This window comes from Rhea pennata, chromosome 1 (genome assembly GCF_028389875.1).
Source record: "Rhea pennata isolate bPtePen1 chromosome 1, bPtePen1.pri, whole genome shotgun sequence".
Lineage (NCBI taxonomy): Eukaryota > Metazoa > Chordata > Aves > Rheiformes > Rheidae > Rhea > Rhea pennata.
In genome coordinates this window covers 182,832,872-182,847,699 of record NC_084663.1, presented here as the reverse complement: position 1 = coordinate 182,847,699, position 14,828 = coordinate 182,832,872, and the positions used below count along the sequence as shown (strand labels likewise).

The 14,828-nt window shown below is 38.5% G+C and overlaps 1 protein-coding gene across 3 annotated transcripts in view; it reads left to right on the top strand.

Annotated features, from left to right (window-relative positions):
- The window catches only part of ELF1 (E74 like ETS transcription factor 1), a 92,977-nt gene that overhangs the window by 990 nt on the left and 77,159 nt on the right, over positions 1-14,828 (top strand). The window lies entirely within an intron of this gene.

The following is a 14,828-nucleotide window of genomic DNA, read 5'->3' as shown; positions in this document are numbered from 1 at the left end:
GGGGGGGGGAAATCTTAATTCATCGACTACAGCTGACAACTTTTTCACTCTCTCTCTCTCTCTCTCTTTTTTTTTTTTTTTTTTTTTTTTTTTGCTATAATCACACCAAGGGTGGAGGAGAAGTATGTGAAGTGAGTCATGAGTTTAAGAGGCCCTCTGATTGTTTATTGCAAAAACGGGGGGGTGGCTAATTCAATGGATGGATAGTAAATGAAATAAAAGAGTTACTTAAATTCATACTAAAAAGATAAAATACAGATATATTCTCAAGCTTGTTATACAACAGCCTTAGAAAGGAGAGGAGAGAAAAAGTAATTTTGTTTTTTCCTGGAGGAGGGCTTGTGGTCAGACTGTCATAGCTAACTGCAGTAGTTATGCGTTTGTCAGCATTTCCATTATAAGTGTAGTTTTTGTGTAGTTTACCACTTGGTTATAAAAATATGCATTGGGTTGAAACTTGGTCAATGTCCTCCTCTCCAGAAGCATTTTTTTAAGTGCATTTTGAAATGATTTTGCTTAGATGCTAAGTAAAAATTCATGGAAAATACTGGCTTTTTATGTTCCTCTAAACTTTAGAACTTATGCTGCTCATGCACGTATGCGTATTTATAGTTGTTAGTCCAAAATTTTTCGACTGTGCTCATTAAGTTGGACAAGGAAGAATTTAAAGGTTCAGCATTTAAACAATGTGGAGCCTTTGAAATTGCTCTTCAGATCTTTCTAAAGACTTTCGCAATGTCACAGCAACCTCGTGTTAAGGCACCAGCCTACAGAAGTGATGTGGGGCACTGCATGTTTGCGGAGCTCAGAGTGCTAAGTGCAAGAACAATTTGAAAGCCTTAGCATTACAAAGAAGAAGCTAGTGTTAAAAAGAGAACAGAGTATGTAACTTTTCTACCAAAGCTACATGGAACTTTTTAATGTGTGTTTAATTGCTGCTTCTGAGATACGGAACAAGCATAGTGTTTGAGAGGTTTCATTTGTATACTCTATATGTATACATCTTGATCAGTAAAATGTGCCTGCCACCCAGTGGACATAGTTGAACTGTATACAGTATTCTATATATTCTATATTCTGTACATTTACTATCTCTCTTCTACCTAACCCAGCCCAAACCAACCCCATCAGTAAGCTTGCAAAGTGAAGTTACAGAACACCAGGCTTTAAACTGCTTGTGTAAATTTAATCTGGCTATACCTGTGTATTATGAAGCTGTCCATGATTTTGTGATCAGCTACTGTTTTCCCCGCTCAATGAATCTGAGATATATTTACTAATGGAGGCTGCTTTTAAGAACTCTCCAGTTGGAGATGTGAACAAGGTAGATGATTATAAAAAGAGGGAGAGGCAGTTTCATGTGTAAGACAGTTGGATGCTGCCTTGGAGAACCAGGTTCTGCTCCCCCTTTCCCACTTAGTTTCTGTGCAACATTAAGTTTTTCATACACGGACAGTTCACTTTTCTGGGTGCCTGGCTTGAGCCTCTGGAACCTGATTTGCAGTTATGTTGATTTCTTAGATCTAGAACAAAAGGCAATTGTTTGTTCCTAACATATAGAAAATGTTCTGTGAATCTAAGTGCATTAGAAATACAAGTCTTGACTGTAAGAATGGGTTGCTCAGCATCTTCAGCTTTTTACTTTAATCTTTTCATATCATAGTTTCCTGTTTTTAAAGAATTTAGAAACAGTATACCTTAGATCATGGATGTCTGTGCAGAGGGGAGAATAATAAAATAACCTTGGTGGAAAGAAATAATTCCCTTTCTGGTTTGATAATGTGTAGTGATGCTCTAAAGAAAAGGGAAAAAAATGAGTAATTTTTGTTGATTGTGGGAAAGCTTCTATGGGGAAAAAATGTGACCAGGTCATTCTTAGTTAGAGATTGACCTCCATGCATATAAGCACTAGGAGACAATTTTAATTGCCATATGCCACTTAATCCTAGCAATTCTGAAATTTTGCATTATTGATCACATTTTTAATATTGGCTTTTGATGTAATTTCCTAGAGTTTCTTTTCCTTAAGAAAAGAGAAGAAAAGCAGATACATAACCTAGGGTAGCATACTCAGATTGCCATCCTTCATCAACTGCATTACTAATGTGACACATGGGATTCTGTTATTTGAGTTCTCTGTTGAGAATAACTGATAGCAGTAGGTCAATCCTGTCTGTAGGCCAGCAGGAGAGGATCTGTTATGCTCTGCCAGTTTGTTTCCCAGCTGTTTGCTGGCAGGGAGGGAAAGGCTGGGCTGCGTCCCAGGCTCTGGAGGAAAGTGTGCTGTTGGGAGTCTGGACTTTCCCGCTTGGTCTGCACCCCTCCTCTGCTGTTCCCTTTCTCTGTGCTGACTTGTTCTCATGCTGTCTTGCTGTCTTGTTACATCTGTCCTCCTCTTCTCACTTCATCAGGCTCTGCCCCTTTCCTCCTCCTGCTCTGCTTTTATACTTCCAGACTCCCTGTTCCCAGGCTTGCAGCACAGTGAGTTGCCTCTCTTTCTCTAGCCCCTTGTATTTCTCTCCTCATTCTCAAGTCACTCCATGCCTGTTCGTATTCCCTGTCCCTTCTAGCTGATCTTTCCACAATCCTGCTTCTCTTGTCAGCTCACTTAATGCACATGGAGCAAGTCTTTTTCCTCAGCTTTTCTGCCATTCTCTTCTCCTAGACTTTGCCCTTCATCCTCTCTGTACGAAGCATCTTTCCTAGTCCTTCCTTATAGTTCTCAGCAGTCCCATGTTGCAGTGAAGACCCATAGGAAGAGCCAATGAAAATACAGGAAAAGCAGGATTTCAGCTCTTGTTTTAAGTACTTGATGCCATAGTGGCCTCAACTAGCCCCTAAAGGCAAACTCTGGAGTCTGTCCGGTTCCCTACCTTGGAACATGATTATTTGAGCTGTAGTCTTGCACAATGGGGTGAGGACACAGCAGCTACTTTGTTGCTGTGGGGACAGCCTATGTAGTCTGATTGGCATGGGAAGTTGTAAAGGATATGAATGTGACCTAGTGAATATCTACTGAAAATGCACAAAGTGCAGTTTGTCTTTGGAGGTTTGACTACATGTGGGTGAATATTTCTATGGAGGCAGCAAAAAGTGCATCTTCAATACATGCAGCTCCAGCTGTCATGTCAGATGTCAAATTTGTGGCCTGAAGCAGAAAGGGCACTGTAACCTTCTTCCGGGATTGAGTTTACCAGAGATTTTATTAACTTTGAAAGATTGTATTTTTCCTATTCTTGTTCTGAAAACAGCTGAAGTATTCTGGCTGAAATTTGCTTTTCTTGGTCTACCTCTTTCTGTACCCCTCCCACAGAAGAAACCTCCACAACACATGGAACAAAATATAGCCTGAGGCAATTCAACTTGGAAAATTTCAGCCCAAATAGTCAAAGTCTGGCCAAGTTACAAGCAGCTGGAAACAGCATTTTGCATTGGAAGTATTTAGCAACTGCCTGATCTGCAGTGCTACAAACTTCATCAATATGTATATGTTTACGTACATTCAAATACACTGTTGGTTTATAATAGTAGTTAAGTTACCCAGTCAACTAATTAGTACCCATTTGATTCTGAAAATTTGTAATAGAAAAGTGAACCTAAAGCTTTTCAGTTAATTGTATGAAAGCTTTTACTTACTTTATTCTGTGTCATTCTCCTGGCTGAAAAAATGAAGACTTTAAAATGGAGCCTTTGAAATAAATAACTAGCTGTGGTTTACTTGGTCTGAGTCTTTCAGAATGACTTAACAATTGTTAAAGACCAATTTACAGTAGAACTAGAGCAAATTGCTTCCCAGAGTTTTGTGTTGTAAAAAAACACATCTTCCAAATTCCTAAGCTATTCATCAACTGTTCTGTTGTAGTGGACTCACCCTATATTGTGTCCCTGATACATCTTTTAACTCTGCAGTGAAGTGTGAGTTTAAAACAATTGTGCCATGGAGTCACTGTGGAATAAATACCACAACATTGGCAAAGTTGCTTCATAAATCTTTCTTGGTTTAGAGCTTAGGCATGTCTTTCTTCTCTGAGTGCAGCTGTTTCTTGTGGGGTCCCCCAGGGACTGGATTTTGGTCTAATGCTGTTTAATATCGTTAGATTCACAGTTTTTGTGATGGTGTCTCATCATTGCCAAAAGACTATATGCAGGTTTGTGTATGTAGGGGGGGGGGAACAGGTTGCTAGTACGGTATACTCCAAATCACTTTTAATTCATTGCCATCTAGCTGACTGCATTTACATATAGCCAAATACAGAAGAACCAGGAGAACAGTTGCACCAGCAGGATAGGAAACAATCTTCAAGCTGGTAATTTGGGGGAAGAAAAGATTTAAGAATTTGTGTGGGAAATCATATCAACAAGGGTTTCCATTGTAATGCTGTGACTGAAATGTGATCTTTGGCTCAGTAGCAATATAAATATTGCATAGAAATAAAAGTACGCAGCATTAGTAAGATCACTGGAATTCTGAGTCTGTGTCTAGTTTGGTGTTCATGTATCAGGAAGGAGGTAAAATACTAATAAGGGCTCTGTTCATGGCAACAAAAATGACTAAGGATTTGGAAAACAAGCTTCAAAATATGTGGTGTACAGCGTTTTTCAGCTTACCAAGGAGGAGATTGAAAGATGAAGTGATGCCTCTATGTATCTTAAGTATGCATAAGGAAAACACATGATATTTTATATATATATATATATAAATTCTATATAAATATAATATAATATATTTTTATGTATATATAAAATACATTCTTGACACCACTGAGAGATCCAGTGCCTAGGAGATGAAATTGGATATGTTGTATTTTGAAACAGTTAGGAGCAAGGAGGGCAGTCAGGATTTGCTGTTGTTTGTGATGTTTAAAATGAGACAGGGTTTATTCCTAAAAAAATTACTTGGATTGAGTTTTGTGGAGAATTTTTTCAGTGCTTGTAGGAGGAGATGAGGTTCTGTTTGCTTGCATTCTTCATTGGACTGAGGAAATGATTATTTGCAGTGCCTTCAGCATATTGTAGCACGTATTGCTTAAATCAGGCAATATTATAATGAAGTCTAATGCTTCAGAATTTCAGCTGCTTGTATCTGGGGTCAGGAGAATAATTTTTTTCTCAGTGTCTAATTTGACTTCTGGGATTATGATTAACAATCATTTCAGTCTCCTTTAGAGCATTAGCATCTGGTTACAGCTGGAGATGGGGTACTGGCATTCACTTCTCTCACTTACTGCTCTATGTCGATACAGAGAATCCTCTCTACTCTTATGTTGGTGTATCTTGTTTGCTCAGGGGTCAATACTAATAGCTATATTTAGGAATTTTCCCCGGCATTAGATAGGCAAAGACGTCAGTTGCGTTTTGGAGCTTAATTGCTCAGGGGTCACCATTTCTGGAGGCCCGCTTTCCCTCTGACAACCTCGCTGTCTTTTGGACGTGCCTCTTCTGCTGCTAGCTCTCCTACTGCAAGCAGACAGACATGTGAGAAATGAGACTGTAGGCACACACTCATATGTCTTGGCAATGCAGTGGGGCCAGCAGTTACTAAAGAACAGAAGTTACAGTGGTGAAATCATTTCATAACCTGAAACACTCTGCCTGCTGACTGACTGCTCAAGTCAAGTTGAAGCATTACCTACGGAGTTTCTTCTCAGCAAGCTTCACTGTAAAGCTGAAGCTTTAATTTGGCCTGGGAATTGAACTTGAGCCTAGATGTTTATGTGATGATGTTTTATAAATTCATAGTTTATTCTTTTTAATATAACAAACAGGCACATTTTATTTTCCCTGGGATCTGAACTAGAATAGATACATTTTAAAGTATTTTTTTTCCCATGGACAATTTATTTTACTGCTCCTAGTATAGGGTAAATGGTATGCCAAAGAATGCCAGGATCTGATGCTCAGTATTTCACATAATAGTCTTACATTGGACTTTTTATTCACACTTCAAAATATCATCTGAATACTTTAAGTAACAAACTGCATTTTTTGTGCAGAAATTCTTTTAAAAAGAATTGAAATAAGAGAGAGCCTAAGTTATTGTAACTGAATATGCGTAGACTTCTCAAGCACGTGCATGCAAGTATTTCCCCTTTCTTGGAAATATTTAGGTATTTATATCAGTCATGATTTCTAAAAAAATGCTTTACTCAGCCACTGCATTGAGATACATGTTTTTGAGAATGTAGTGTGAGATCAGTCTTCTAGGTTTTGGCCAATTTGTCTATCTCTACGTTCACTGAAGTCAGTGATAATGTTCTTTTGATTTTCAGTAGATTGAGAATCTAACTCACTAGCAAAGTACAAATTAAGACAGTTTAGTAAGAGCTCTAGTTAGGTTTCGTAACAAGAATTTCTCCTTAAAACTCAAAGCATCAAGAGTAAATTTTGCACCCTATTTTAATGTTCTAAGAATTTGACAAAAACTAGTTGATATAGTGATGATAACAGCTATCTCCAGATGATCTCTGCTTTGAAATCCATGGTCATGGATTGTAGTTTGCTTGATATTTTTTTGTTTGTTTTGTAATATTTAACGTGCTTTTATTCCCTTTTGACTGTGAAATGAAACAATGTTTAAGGCTGAGATTAAAGCTTACAGGATTGTAAAGTGGTCTGTGTCCAATCTCAGGGTCATATCAAATCCGAACATAAAATTCTTAAATAGCCGAGCTGTATAACTGAATGCTTCATTTGGACACCCAACAGCATAAACTGTGTGTGTGTAGGGCAATTACGCGCACAGATAATCAAAGTAAGAGAGGATAGACAGCAGTAGGATTGAGTTCTCTGTACGGTTCCCCCACCATTACCGCATTTAATATAGCTATAATCAGGTTAGTCAAGAATCAGTCTTTTTATTAAAGGCTGTAGTCTGTCTGTACCTGCAACATGTGCACAAACTTCCTGCTCAGTGCCTAGTGCAGCACATCTGTGGATAGTGAAGATGTAATTCTTCCTGCTCCATAGAATTAGTTCAATTTATTTATTTATTTATGTGTGTGTAACAGCATTTTCTTCTTTGTTCTTAATAAGTGTGCTGTTTCAGGTTCACCAATGTACTTTAAGCAGTGGGATATTCGCATCCTCTTTTGTTCATTAATGTAATAGTGACATTAAGCAGTTGCAGAGTCTGAAGTACCCAGCCATGCGGGCATCTGAGAAGTTTAATGAGACGTTTGTTCCATCTTGCTCGACCACGTTCTGCGACTTGTTTGTGCATAATGTATTCGAGTAGGAAACAGCACACTCAGAGTCCTGAGAGAAGGTTGCTCACATGGTATCTGCTGCTGCAGCTTCTATTTCAGCATCCGTTGCTGCTCTGAGAGAAGCTGTTGCTTTCATTTTTGGTAGCTTAAGCAAGAAGTGTATATCAGATGCTTTGGGGGCATGTTTGATTTTCTGCCTTAAGAGATGGAACTGCTGTTGCAGGAAGTTGGAGAATTCTGCAAACTTGCTGCAGATCTTCAGAGATACTTTTTGGCAACAAAAGTGTTGAGTAGCATCCTGGCATCTGTTCTTTGTTCTTTATTTTTGTAAGAGATCCTATGTTCATGGGAAAATTCAGCCAGCCATTACAAGGTCTCCAGATGTTGACCAAGAGAGTGACAGCAGATGCATTTGTTTTGGAGGAGACTGAAAGAGCCCATTTTGTTACCAGTTTAAACTATTGAAGACTTGAGGAGGTTATGTTATCGATGGCATAGGTTTTTCTATTGTGCATGTGAAATATATGATGGGAAGTGCTATTGTAATTAGTGAAAAGGCAGCAATACTTCTAAACAGAAAATGGATGGAGACAGTAATTAGCATTTATATGCTGCTGTAGGAACACTGACTAATCCAACATGTTGTGACAATAATATTATTACTGAAGAAACAGTAGATCTCTGAAAAAAAGGGGGCATAATCCAATGCGCTTTCAAAATTTCAGTACTTCTGGGGAAGCAACTGATTTAAACATTAAAAATTTACAAACTGAAAAGCTAAATACAGATGAATTAATTCATGCATCAGAATACTTTTTTTTCCCCCCTTAAGTCTAGGAAAAGTTATTCCTGGCCTTAGTGTAGCCATTTATACTGAATTAGATGACAGTAGGAGAAAACTCCAAAACCACCTTGACCTGGACCATGGGCCTCCTTCTTTCCATTGTTTCTTGGGTTGCAGATGAACATGACATAAAGCAGCTACCAAGCTCCACAAGTCTAGCGTTGGAGTATTTCTAACAATAATTCTCCAAACAAATACGCTATTTCAGACAAATAGCTTTGATGCAAATTGGTCTTCAGTCAGATGTCCTTGCTCTCTCCCTGTCTTTGCGTGTGCACAGGTGAGAAATACCTAAAAGCCAGACAGCACCATCTAATGAAATGGCTAATGCTTAACTGAAAGGGGTCCCAAGTGAAGACAGGCTTTCTCCAGGTAAAGTGTTGTTGGGCCTGAGAGACAGCTGTGCAGGACGAGGTACCATTTTTTTCACCTTCCCAAGGACTGACAATTTGCATGGGAAAGTAGAGGTGGAAGAGGGCATTGGCATGAAGAGTTGCAGAGCTCTTGATGTCCATGTCCATGACTGTGGTGGCTGAGAAGGCTACTGCTGTCCTCCATCTGTCCTCCTCAGCTTGTGACCAGTCTCTTGCCAGAATTCACTGCCCCATCAGACCTGAACAGTCTAACCCTTCTATTTCCCTCCAAATGATTTTGCTTAACTTATGTAGTTTAGGTTTGGTTTTTCTTGCAGTGTGATGGGAAGCTTAGGTGATGGAGTTGAGGGTACAGTAGATTCTGGTAAATATATTGAGAAGCTGCTGAGGGTGGGTTGGGCCTTTGGAAAATAGTGGAAATCAGATTCCACTGATTCCACAGTGTCCACAGTCTGAGGAACCATTAACCCTTTCTCCAGGCTTAGACTTTTCTTAGACTAACATTTTACTTTATAATTCTGCTTTCCCAGAAAGAAATATGAAATCAAGTATAATTGTGTGCAGGTTATGTTATACCTATTTCCTGGCACCTGCTTACCTACCTTGAAGCAGTTCTGAATTTTTTTCTCAAGTGTCTGGGTATCTATCTGCTACATGCTGCTGCCTTTTATTGGATGCTTTTTTAAGTGAAACTTTCATCTTGAGCCTCTATTTAAAAGAAACCCGTAAAAGGGGATTTTCTGGTCAAACAAATTTAGTGTGATAAAAGATTTAGTCTTCGGCATTTGTAAAAAATGTTATTAGGGTTTTTTTCAAATTCAGCTTTCAGATTTTGGTGTTACAATGCTATATGCAGTCAAGATGATGAGAATCAGAAATACATTTTTATGTTCTTGGTGAATAAGCTTTTGTGAAAATTTTCCGGGACACATCAGTAGATGTTAAATGAATATTTTTTATTTCCTTATGCCTGAATTTACTGGTATTTTTAAAATTATTATTATACTCTATCTTTGAGCTGATTTTGTCATTATATACATCATACCCAGTGGATTATTGCAAATGTATTATCAAAACTCTGATCTAGGTTCTTGTTTGGCCTCTGGAAGTAGTTTCTCTTGCGTTCTGAAAATGAGACCTTAAACTGTCACAATATATTTTCCAGGTGTTTTTTTTGCTTAGGAGATCTCAGTATTTCTTCTGAGTTAGAACCAATATGGTAATTTTTTAGGTGCCTGTGTTTTGTTCGTCTGGAATAAGAAAAAGCATCAGAAATAGAGGTCTGTAGTCTGTCTATTTAATCGATACAGTGTGACCGCTAACTGGATGTTCAAATCATAGGTTAGGCTCTTACTGTATTAGAACCTCCATCTTCTTTACTGGTTAGTCCCCCCTCCTGTTTTTTATAATTTAAGCACACTAACGTAAGAATGCAACTTGTTTCTTGATTTCCTGGAGAAAAACGTAGTTACCCATGAAATAGCTTTTATTATGGTGGCCTAATGATAAATATTGTATACTTCTTCACACACTTTAAGATTCAAACTAGATTTCAGGTCCTATGTCTTTGCCTTAACACCTGTAGAGAATAGTTCTTATTCTGCTGAATTTTCTGATCCTCTGTGGCTCATGCATTGAGAGTGATCTCAAGTATTTAGCTGTATCAAATATTGTTTGAGACTGCATAGTTCTTTGGACTTTCAGTTTATGAGGTGTATTGTGGACAACTGTATCAAAAATCCTTTCTCCTGGGGTTGGAGAAGGCTCTGTCACGTGTGTTCAGACTTAAGGTTCCATCATTCTGTGTATCTTATTATCAGATGGAGCAGCAGTCTTATTACAGGGGTTTCAAGAGGCATAAGTATTTGTGCATGTGTGGTTTAAGAGAGAGAAAAATACATAATTCTAGTTCTTTTGAATTGCACTTCATTCATTTTTGCAGGGTGACTGCTTTGTATTGGAGGAAGCAGTTCTAAATGGGAAGTATTGGGAAAAACAATGAATTTGAACGTTAAAGAAATTGGAGGACTGGTGTGAAATAGTGGCTTTTATGAATGCTTTTGATTGCTACTTTTTTGTACGTGTGCTCCCTCTTTCTTACAAGTCAGGTTTCTAAATCATGTGCTTCAGTTCATTTGTGTAGAGGAGACAAGTAGAAATAAAAGACCTGAAAGCATTTTCTTTGTCATTCTGGGGAAGATCCTTTCTTGGAATTGGTTGTTTTATTTTCTGTAAAAAGATACTGCTTATGTTGTCCAGATGTGCAGGCAAGAGGTTACTACCACCTGTGTTCTGGCTGGAGCATGGTCATGGCTTGAGCAGCTTAAAACCAGGAATCTCCAGGCTTTTGCTGTGCAGAACCACTGCAATCAAGTTATTTCTGCTTCAATATTCCAAGATGTGTCTTGAATGTTGTGATGCATGGAGTGGCTAGAGAGTTCACTGAGAAACAGGGAACAGCTGATAAAGAGAGAAAGTTATGAAAATGGAATTAGAAAAATAGAAGGAGATAAATCCGGAGCAGTTTTCTTCCTCTAACTGCCAGGATGTAAGCCAGAGAAATGAGATACAGAAGAAATTGTGACTAGTCCTGTTGATAAAACTGAGATAATTTTGGAAGCTAAATCAATCAGCACATACAGAGTTAATTGCTAATAGTGTGAAGGTTAAATTCTTCTTACCCGACTTAACATGGAAACAAATGTTTATTGAGAGATTTTTTTGGCCCTTCTTAAAAACAGAATGTTAGCTTTTATTAAACATGAGGAAGAATTTGCTGGAATCTAATAAACGCTGCCACCTAATATAACATTGAAGAACAATTACATGTAGTTACAACTTAGTTTTCTCCCTTCCCCCCAATACTGCATTAGGGTGATGTAGTTCAAGGAGATCATCAGCGTTAAATGAGGATAGGCAGCTTTTTCATTTGAGTAAAGGTCAAAATTTCTAAGTCAGTAATTGCAATCAGTGAAACACCAGGACTTCCCAAGTTAGGTGTGACCAGGAGTTCAGTGCAAGGTCTCAGAGCCAGGGAGAGCAAAGGGGATCTGATGAGGAAACTGAGGCAATGAGGCCCATCAGCACGCTCAAAGCAACCATCTGGAGTTATAATAGCGGTTGTTCAGTGCAAGCATCATTTTCAGTTCCAGGGAGTGTGGGAGAAGAAATATATGAATGAATGGCTACCATTTAGCTCTGTTTTATCTCATTAGTGATTTTTTTTTCCAGATCATTTCAAGTCTTTTTACCTTTGTTACTGGATAAAAATTAAAATAAATAAAAACAAATTAAGTGGATGATTTGGAGGTGTCTTTTGGGTTGTTGGTACAAGCAGAGTTGGCAGTGGTGTATGTCTGTTTTGCTCAGAGTCACAGGCAGAGATGGTGTGGACAGTGGTTGGATGGGGTATGAGAAAGGAGCTTTGTAACAAAACCAAACCTGTGTATGGCAAAATTTATAGAGGGTGGAATATAAAAGCTACAAGTGGCCACTTGCAGTATTTCAGATTAACTGGGAGATGTTAGTCATATATCTTTATAATTTCTTCTGATTGGTTTGCTGAGCATGGTTTCCTGGTACTTTTCCCTGCTTTCCAATGGAAACAAGGTCTAGGAGGCTCGTTTATGTGTGTTCGTGTGTGTGTGTACACACGAGCACACATGCATTTATCTCTTCTAGAAAGGTGGCACCCCATAGCCTCTACTGGGCAAATTTTGCTAAAGGACAGAGGCTTAAAAGAATTTTCTACAAGCTTTGGAGAACAAGTTGTCAGCTTCTGCATATGCCAATTACAGGAGAAACCATGGCAGATGTCACACCAAGAGCCCACTGGGGAAAGGGGCTTTTGTCCAGATTCGGCTCTGAAAAGACAAGTTCTTCAGTGCAAGCTGGCCATCACACAACAGATTTGGGGTGAGAATTTTGGGTTTTGCTAGTCCCAGTATCTGTGACGCGGCTGGTTCAACAGGGGAAGTGACTGTTCCCCTGGGGTGGTCTGAAGGGGCTGTGAAGGAAGGGCCAAAATTTCTATGGTGATTATGGGGATAGTACCATATCCTTGCAACATATAGACTCCAAAACAGCATGTCTTTGTCTAGATTCCATCTCTAGTGAAGTTTATTTGAATTGATAGGTAGGTTATGTTTTTGTAATGAAGTACAGCTAATGATAATTTTTGAAATACAGAGATGAAACAGTTAAGAATTTTTTAGTATAACATAGATTTTTGATCAGGCCACTTGGCAGTTAAGAGTATTTTTGTTTGATTTCATTTTCTTCCTAAACTTTTGATACATATGTATATGCCTCTGTGTGTTTGTGTCTAATATAATCTTTTAGAAAATTCTTAATACTTGGAGCCAAAATGTTAATTAGTTTATAATGGTATATTTCCTTCTACCTTAAGTATGCTGTACTTATTTCTGCGTGTGTGTGTTTAATAACACAGTTAAATTATTTTGAGTATATTGTTCTTTAGTTATGGTCTTGTTTTGTTCTTTGACATCTCTTTGGGTCTGACAGTTGACAGTATTTGTGCAAAATTGAGTCTTCATTGCTCCAAGTCAGGAGAGAGAGGAAAGGATTTCTGCTTGTATTTTGACCTTTCCCCTAGAACGTATATGTATTTAATAACTTGACTCCAGGAATGTTCTGAATGTCACACCAAAGAAATCGTGAGTGGGACCCTCCTATCTTCTCCTCCCCTGCTCCTGAAATAAACTTCATCTAGTGTAAGTCTTCTTAACCACAAATACCGGTGCCCAAAAATCTCGTTAAGAGAACTGACTTTGCAGCATTGTTTGACCATGCTATTTTGCATGTAGGGGTGAGGGGAATGTCCTTGCGCTAGACGGCGTTGCTCCCTTTTTAAGGCTTGCATGGTTATGCCGGTAGCAGTATTCTGCAAGGTGAAAGGCTGATGTACAAATGGATGAGAGACTGCTTGAGACTGCTTTCTTTTTCTTTTTCTTTTTCTTTTTCTTTTTCTTTTTCCTTTTCTTTTTCTTTTTCTTTAATTAAGTGGACACAGGAAGGAGAAGCAGTCAATTTACACATAATGTTACCCCCACACATTTAGAAGAATACAGAAGTGTGGAAAAAACAATCCTTGAGCCAATACAACTGCTCAATGATTATATGCTGTTTTTCCCATTCTTCTGTTTTGTTTTGTCTATTTAGATTAAAAGGTCTTTGCTGCTTTATCTTTGGCCTGCAGATCTTACAGCACACTGTAAATATGAGTTGTTCTTTGGGTATTATAAGTAAAGAGCCAGCCTTCTTGAGGACCTGAATCCTTCCCCTCCACCTCTGCATATGGTAACAGCTGTGCCCTGAGACCTCCTTTCCTGCTGTCCTGAGATCCCCTGTGATCTTCCAGCCCAATACCTGCAGGTGTCCCATGTAGAAGGAGCTATGGTTTTCACCTGCAAATGTAAGAGCACATCACTTAATGGCTCTGGTAGTTCATACTGTTGCAGCTGTATGCATGGGGCCCAGTGGTATTCTTGCTGTTTGTTGGCTGGGGTGATAGTTGACATTAAATAGTAAAAGTGAATTTTCCACTGTGTTGCTTGTATTTTGTTACATAATTCCTATACTTCCAGATGTGACTTCTGCCAAAGGATGTACATATGACATACTCATGTAGCTTTGAAAGAAACTTGTAAAATAACATCATTTTTTGGAATAAGATAGAGGGAAATTAGTCTATTTTCAGAAAGTAAGTATAAATAACCTACCTGACCCTACTTGAATCACCTGGAATCAAAACCTTCAGATAGGCTAATTGGGAGCTTTCAGGAAAGCAGCAGTCTGCTGCATGCAATTAAGGATTGGCCATAAAGGAATTAAGGAGTGTTTGTTTAGGAAAGGTGGTCTAGTTTTGTCCTGGAAAAGAGAGTCACGAGGAAAGCCAGTGCAAAGCCGCAAGTGGTAGCGTCCTAAAACCAGCAAGCCAGGCTTGTCCTGAGGATATGGACAATCAGTAAAGAAAAAAAAAAGGTTATTTTCTTGGCTCTTTCTCCTTCCTTAGAGAGATTGCTGGCCACTGTCCTAAGAAAAACCATATCAATTCTTCTGAACGTTAAAAATGAATTGATCTGATGTTATTCTTCAGTAGTGTTTGAAAGATAGGAAGGTTTCATTGACCAGTGGCAAGTAATGTATCTTTGTCTGATACACAAAGCTGGAGAACATTTCTAATGTATCCCTCTAAAAAAGGAGGAACATTAGAAGTGAGAATTCAGGAAGTAAAACTATTCAGAGAAGGAGTGGGTGAAACTCTATGAAATAAAAGTATCATTTTAGAGTGTGAGCAGCCTGCCCTCAAATGTAGGTCTCATCTGTCCCTTAATGTTGAGGAAGTTAAAATCATCCCACTCTGGCTAGTGGAATAAAGGTAGA